The 7,221-nt window shown below is 42.3% G+C and overlaps 1 protein-coding gene across 4 annotated transcripts in view; it reads left to right on the top strand.

Annotated features, from left to right (window-relative positions):
* The first annotated feature begins 2,098 nt into the window (after window positions 1-2,098).
* tmprss5 (transmembrane serine protease 5) overlaps window positions 2,099-7,221 on the top strand; it is a 58,361-nt gene continuing 53,238 nt past the window's right edge. For 3 of the 4 annotated variants that reach the window (XM_043676559.1, XM_043676557.1, XM_043676558.1), the window contains exon 1: window positions 2,348-2,466. The gene's annotated coding sequence lies outside the window, so the exon portion shown is untranslated. Of the gene's footprint in view, window positions 2,210-2,347; window positions 2,467-7,221 lie in introns of those variants that run through there. The other variant, XM_043676560.1, reaches the window with a different exon arrangement.

Here is a 7,221-nt window from a genome sequence, read left to right as displayed (position 1 = left end):
TTGCTGGAAAAGCGCAGCAAGTCAGGCAGCATCCAAGGAACAGGAGAATCGACGTTTCGGACATGAGCCCTTCTTCAGGAATGAGGAAGGTGTGTCCAGCAGGCTAAGATAAAAGGTAGGGAGGAGGGTCTTGGGGGAGGGGCGTTGGAAATGTGATAGGTGGAAGGAGGTCAAGGTGAGGGTTGTTGGAAATGTGATAGGTGGAAGGAGGTCACCTTGACCTCCTTCCACCTATCACATTTCCAACGACCCTCACCTTGACCTCCTTCCACCTATCACATTTCCAACGTCCCTCACCTTGACCTCCTTCCACCTATCACATTTCCAACGTCCCTCACCTTGACCTCCTTCCACCTATCACATTTCCAACGACCCTCACCTTGACCTCCTTCCACCTATCACATTTCCAACACCCCTCCCCCAGGTCCCTCCTCCCTACCTTTTATCTAAGCCTGCTAGACACACCTTCTACTTGCCTGGATGAGTGCAGCTCCAAAAAACATTTTCAGCTCTTCTTTGTTGTGTATTTGTTCCTTATTAACCTTGCCTGAATGTTGTCTCAATGTTGCTGCAGGCAGGGATTGATAACTTGAGTATGTGAGGAGTTGCAGATAGACCAAATACTGTGGAGTCATCAGCAAGTATCCCCATTTCTAACTTTGTGATGGAGGGAAGGTCATTAATGAAGCAGATGAAGATGGTTGAACCTAAGAGACTGAGAAACTGTTGTAGCAATGTCCTGAGACTAAGATGATTGACATTCAACAACAAAATCATCATCCCTTTAGACTAGATATGACTCCAAAAAGTGAAGAGCTCCCCAAAACTGATTAACTTCAATTTACTCAATCAAATGATGCCTTAAGTTCAAGGAGAGTCAATTACACTTCTCCTCTGCAGTTGAATTATTTTGCTATTTTGGACCAGTACATTAATAAGATCAGGAGTCAAATGACTCTGGTGAAACCCATACTGAACATCAGTGAGCAGGTTATTGCTGGGTAGGTTTTGTTTGATAGCACGATCAACAATTGTTTCCATTATTCTGCTAATGATCAAGGGTAAATTGATGGGTTCATAAGTGACCAAATTGGATTTGTACAGCATTTTTGTGGACAGGACAATCTGGACTATTTTTCCACATTGTTGTGTTGTAGCCAGACTGGAACAGCTTGAATAGGAGCATAGCGAGTGCTGGAGCACAAATCTTCAGTACTAATGATGGGATCCTGCAAGGACACACAGCCTTTCCTGTGTTCAGTGCCTTCAGCCATTTCTTGATGTCATCTGACATCAATCTAATTGGCTGAAGATGGACACTTCTGGAGAAAGCCAAGATTAATCATCCACTTGGCACTTTTGGTTGACAATGATTACAAATGGTTCAGGCTTGTCTTTTGCACTGATGTATTGGGATCCCCATCACAGAGGACAAACCATTTTATTTGGTAACTCCTTCCTTCGATTAGTTGCTTAAATGTCCCCCACCCACTCACATCTGTTTGTGACAGGACTGCAGAGCTCTGATGTGATCCTTTGTTGTGAGATCTCTTTGCCCTGTCTATTGTAAACTCTTCCCACTTTTTAGCACATTGTTAGTCCACTGTTGCACCTTCACCAGGTTGGCATCTCACTTTAAGCAACGTCTGGTGTTGCTGCTGTGTACACCTGTACAGAGGGAGCAAACACTCAACTTGACAGCGGAAGAAGCGCTTGTTTAAGAAATGGTGCTATAAGTGGTGGTTTGAGGGTTTAAAGTTGCAACACTGCAGCTACCACTGAACTGGTCAAAGTCTAAACTGTGTTATTGCCATGGGACCTGTGGCTATCAAATAGCATCCGCCCAGCTTCTGGATATTTTGTAGATAACTATACTAATCATGCAAAATACTAGATTAGAGATATGGAGGCTGAAAAAATCTCCGGGTTAAATATTAACGGATTGTGCAAAAAAGATCATATCTACAGCAAACAACTTGCAGCTAATGGAACCACATGACAGAGTTCTTCCCTAGAGCTAATCACGTAATTGACTCACTTCTATATAAATGAACATCTCTCTCTCTCTGTTATTTCCATGAAGCAGTAACAGCTGAAGCCTCGCAGGCTATACTACATCATGACCACTTGTTTCCAAACAGCCTTCTTCCCCACTGCGAATTTGTACTTGGATAGAACAATGCACATAGACATCTGGGAGTGAGCACAGGTCAGAGCGACACAGCAAATCATCTTTCTCTGTCCTGCAGTAGAGAAGCTTTATTTTCAAAGAAGCACATTGCCCTTCCTTTCAAGTCAATGCAAAATGGTCAAGCTTGAGGTTCTTTAATGCAGTTAGCTGCTTGTTTTTGATTTTCTTTTTCAAATTGGAAAAGGGAAAAGCTGAGAGATCCACTGCAGTAATTACCAATGATGAATGAAGGACCTCCATTGCAGTCAATGCCAACAATGCATGCAGCTGTACAGGTAAAAACAACTCATGTCATTTAATTGGAAATGAGACATAGGATGGCACTGTAGGCTGTCAATGGGTTATTTACATTTTCTAATCCACCGTTTCAGAGATGTTATGACATGAGTGAGAGTAAGTGGGAATTGATCCTTGGTCTCCTGGCTTGGAGGTAGGGACTCTACCATTGCAGTACAAGAACCCTACTTTAGGATTGCAATTAACTTTGTTGCTTGGTTGCTTGATGACTGGCTATTGGTATTTATAAAATATTTAGTGATAGGGGATGTAGTCTGAACTGGTCAACAATCTGCCTGGAATCTCTGCAGCAGGCTATGGTCAGGTTTGAAACAGTTTACATGAGATAGTTGTATTACAAAATTAGTTTTTCCTCAGGCTTCAAAAATGTGGAATTTCTCCATTCCTTCTGCAATAATGGTGGAGATGATGGTGTAGTGGTTCTTTATTTCTTTGAGAATGTATTTGTATTTGTTAATGAGATATTGGTGTTGCTGGTAAAGCCAGCATGAGTTTGTACTGAGCTAATAATCTAGAAAGCTTAAGCTAATGCTCTGTGGACAACAATACAAATTCTGCCATGGAAACTGATGACATTCAAATCCAATTTATTAACAAATCAGTAATTGAAAGTGGGTCTCAATAACAGGCACCATAAAACTAAAATTGATTGGTGTGAAAATCCATCTGGTTGACTGATGTCCCTTAAGGAGTAATATCTGCCATCCTTACTTGGTCTGGCCTACATGTGACTCCAGCCCGAAAGTTTCACAGCTGACTCTTGACTGCCCTCTGAAATGGTCAAAGGTTTCTGATTGGTTCTCCAGCTTTGACTGCCTATCCCTGTCTTTAATTGGACAGTAAGTGTGCCATCTGACTACTAATTGCCTAATTAACCATTGGGTGATTGTTCCAAAAATTGATAATAAGATCATAAGACGTAGCACCAGCAGAAGTTTGCACATTCTCCCCATGTCTTTGTGGGTTTCCTCCAGGTGCTCTGGTTTCGAGTCCCACAGTCTAAAAATGTGCAGTTAGGGTGGATTAGCCATGCTAAATTACCCACAGTGTTCAGGGATATGCAGGTTAGGTGTATTAGTCAGGTATAAATGTAGAGTAATAGGGTAGGGGAATGGGTCTGGGTGGGATACTTTTCGGAGGGTCAGTGTGGACTTGTTGGGCCAAATGGCCTGTTTCCAAACTGTAAGGATTCTATGATTTTAAGTGGGCCATTCAGTCTGTCAAAACACTTTGCCATTTAATAAGATCAAGGCTGATCTGATAACTCCACTTTCCTACCTTTTCCCCATAACCCTTGATTCCCCACTGATTAAAAATCCGTCTCTGCCTTGAGTTTGCTTAACAATTCAGTCTTGGTCTTCTGCCTCCCCTCTGAAAGAAGAAATTTCTCCTCATCTCTACCTTAAATCTGCGACACCTTAGAATCCCTACTGTATTATTATTCTGAGTTTATATCTGTTGATCGTAGTCGCTCTCACAAGGGAAAACAGCCTCTCAGATCTCAAATTCCCAAAGAATGTTTCAGTAAAACTGCCGCTCATTTTTCTGAATTGCAGTGAGTACCTGGCCAACCTACTCAACACCTCCTGAAAAGACAGTCCTCCCCATGACCGGGTGAGCCTAATGAACTTTCTCTGGACTATCTGTAATGCCAATCTATCTTTCCATAGAGAAGGGACCCATCACATTTCGCAATATTCTAGCTGTGGTCTGACCAGTACTTTGCAAAATCTCTCTACTTTAGATTCCTTTCTCACATAGCTAGGGAGTTCACCCACCACACCCACACCCACCCCAATTTGATTGTAGCAGTAAGGTTCTGAACCAAAACCCAAAGCCCTACAAATATTATAATTTTCCCCTGAGATCTAAATCTGCCAGTGAATTCTCCCTCTCATACAGCTGATAGGACATCTGCTAAAACCAAATTTTTAATTGCACCAAGCTACATTTTCATGAGAAAGATCTTTTTTTTTTCACGAGTAGGTGAAACCTTTGGGCTTTCATAGAAAAAAATGACTGTTTGTATACTGTGACCCCAAAGCAGTGAACAAAAGTCCAGAAATCCTTTTTCCTTCAAACAGAGTCATAGAGTTGTCCCACATGGAAATTGAACCTTCGGTCCAGCTCGTCTATGCTGACTAGGTATCCTAAATTAACCTAGTCCCATTTGCCAGCATTTCTATTTTTGGCTCTTTTAAAACTTTCCCATCTCACCTTAAACCTATACCCTCCAATTTTGGACTTCCCTACCCTGGGGAAAAGACCTTGACCATTTGCCCTATACATGCCCGTCATGATTTTATAAACTTCTATAAGACCCACCCTTCCCCCCTCCCCCCCCCCCCGCCCCCCCTGCTCCAGGGAATATAGCCCCAGCCTATTCAGCGTCTCCCTATTGCTCAAACCCTTCAATCCTGGCAACATCCTTGTAAATCTTTTCTGAACCCATTCAATTTTCACAACATCCTTCCTATATTCAGCCTAACGTAAGCATGGTGAATGGATTTAGCTTCAGAGCTGCTTTCAACTGTTAAGTGAGGGATGTGAGGCACATAAATTTATGCCTAAGGTCCTCTTAATTATCACAATTTAATTTAAGAGCTTTATAATTTTGATGTACATGGCATTATTAGCTTTGGGAAAAAGGTAAAAAAATGCTAGCTGCCTTTTCTCCTTGGTGTCCTCCTTCATTCCGACCCAGCTCCCTTTCTCCTGTAACCCGCTCTTCCATAATCACTCCCTCCTGATTTTATTTTGCATGCAGCCTGTTGTTTACTTATGTTTCTCCTCATAATATAAGAAATTAGATGTGAATGGCATAATATTGACAACCTCAACAGACAATTTTTACAACTACTGGTTATACATAAACATTGCATTTACAGGCACATAAATGTCTGGCTAATGGTAAACTGTCAGATTATAATAGAGCAGCAAGCTTTCGATAGTTTCATGCCTCAACTGGTCCTACACTAAGGTGGAAAATGAAGTTTATAAATTTAGGTCACATGTTAAGATACAATGATGATATCATTAGCATTTAGGGTGTAGGTTTGCTCGCTGAGCTGCAGGTTTGATATCCAGACGTTTCATTACCTGGCTAGGTAACATCATCAGTGGCGACCTCCAAGTGAAACAAAGCTGTTGTCTCATTTATTTTATTTGTCCTGAATGGGGTTCCTGGGTTTGTGGTGATGTTATTTCCTGTTCATTTTCTGAGGGGTTGATAGATGGTATCTAGATCTATGTGTTTGTTTATGACATTGTGGTTGGAGTGCCAAGCCTCTAGGAATTCTCTGGCCTCTCTCAGGATAGATGTGTTGTCCCAGTCAAATTGGTGGTTTCTTTCATCCGTGTGTAGGGCTACGAGGGAGAGAGGGTCGTGTCTTTTTGTGGCTAGCTGGTGTTCGTGTATCCTGGTGGCTAACTTTCTTCCTGTTTGTCCTACGTAGTGTTTGTGGCAGTCCTTGCATGGAATTTTGTAGATGACGTTGGTTTTGTCCATGGGTTGTACTGGGTCTTTTAAGTTTGTTGGTTTTTGTTTGAGAGTGTTGGTGGGTTTGTGTGCTACTAGGATTCTGAGGGGTCTTAGTAGTCTGGCTGTCATTTCTGAAACTTCTTTGATGTATGGTAAGGTAGTTCGGGTTTCTGGCTGTGTTTGGTCTGCTTGTCGTGGTTTGTTTTTGTGGAATCTGCGGACTGTATTTTTTGAGTATCCGTTCTTCTTGAATACGTTGTATAGGTGGTTCTCCTCCACCACAAACTGCAGGAACCCCATCCAGGACAAACATATAAATAGAAAGCAGGAGACAACAGCTTTACTTCACTTGGAGGTCGCCACTGATGATGTTACCTAGCCAGGTAATGAAACGTCTGGATATCAAACCTATAGCTCAGTGAGCAAACCTACACCCTAAACCTCAACCTGAGCTACAAACCTTCACAAACCTTGCAAAAAATATCATTAGCATGTTTGAAAGACATACTGACTGTGAGATACAACACAACACTTGTCCCACTTCCCCAAATAACTATCTACTCCCCTTGGCCACACCTCCTCTCTCCCCAGACACATATCACATCTCCTGTATACATCCTTCTCTCAGCTCTCCTGCCACATCTCCCTTCCTCCATCCTCAGGCCATGAAAGAGATGTTAAGAAATGTATGCTGATATGGTTAGATGAAGGAGTTAGTGGGTCAGTTAGCTTAGTTGGCTGGTTTGTGATTTCAATTCCCACACCTACTGAGACTACCATGAAGGACTCTTCTTCTCAACCTCTCCCCCCACCTGAGGCTTGATGAACCTCAGGTTAAACCACCATCACTCTTGTCTTGCATGAGAGAACAGTCCTATAGTTTGGTAGGGCAATGATGACTTCAACCTTTTCAATGGGGTGAGAACTCTAAGTCCCGCTGCAGACCAATTGGCTTAATCCCATGATGTGGATTCTATGAAATGCGTAATAATATTTCTGAACAGGTTAATGAGAGAATACCTGTCACCTCAGTGCAAATGATGCTGCTTCCTGTGACTGAAGTTCTCTCATTCCCTCCCCAAAGACCTTTTGAGAAATATGTGAGGGATATATGATTCGGAGATGCCGGTGTTGGACTGGGGTGTACAAAGTTAAAAATCACACAACACCAGGTTATAGTCCAACAGGTTTAATTGGAAGCACACTAGCTTTCGGAGCGACGCTCCTTCATCAGGTGATTGTGGAGCCGAAA

This window comes from Chiloscyllium plagiosum, chromosome 35 (genome assembly GCF_004010195.1).
Source record: "Chiloscyllium plagiosum isolate BGI_BamShark_2017 chromosome 35, ASM401019v2, whole genome shotgun sequence".
NCBI lineage: Eukaryota > Metazoa > Chordata > Chondrichthyes > Orectolobiformes > Hemiscylliidae > Chiloscyllium > Chiloscyllium plagiosum.
The sequence above is the reverse complement of the archived record's forward strand: the minus strand, read 5'-3'. Positions and strand labels throughout refer to the sequence as shown.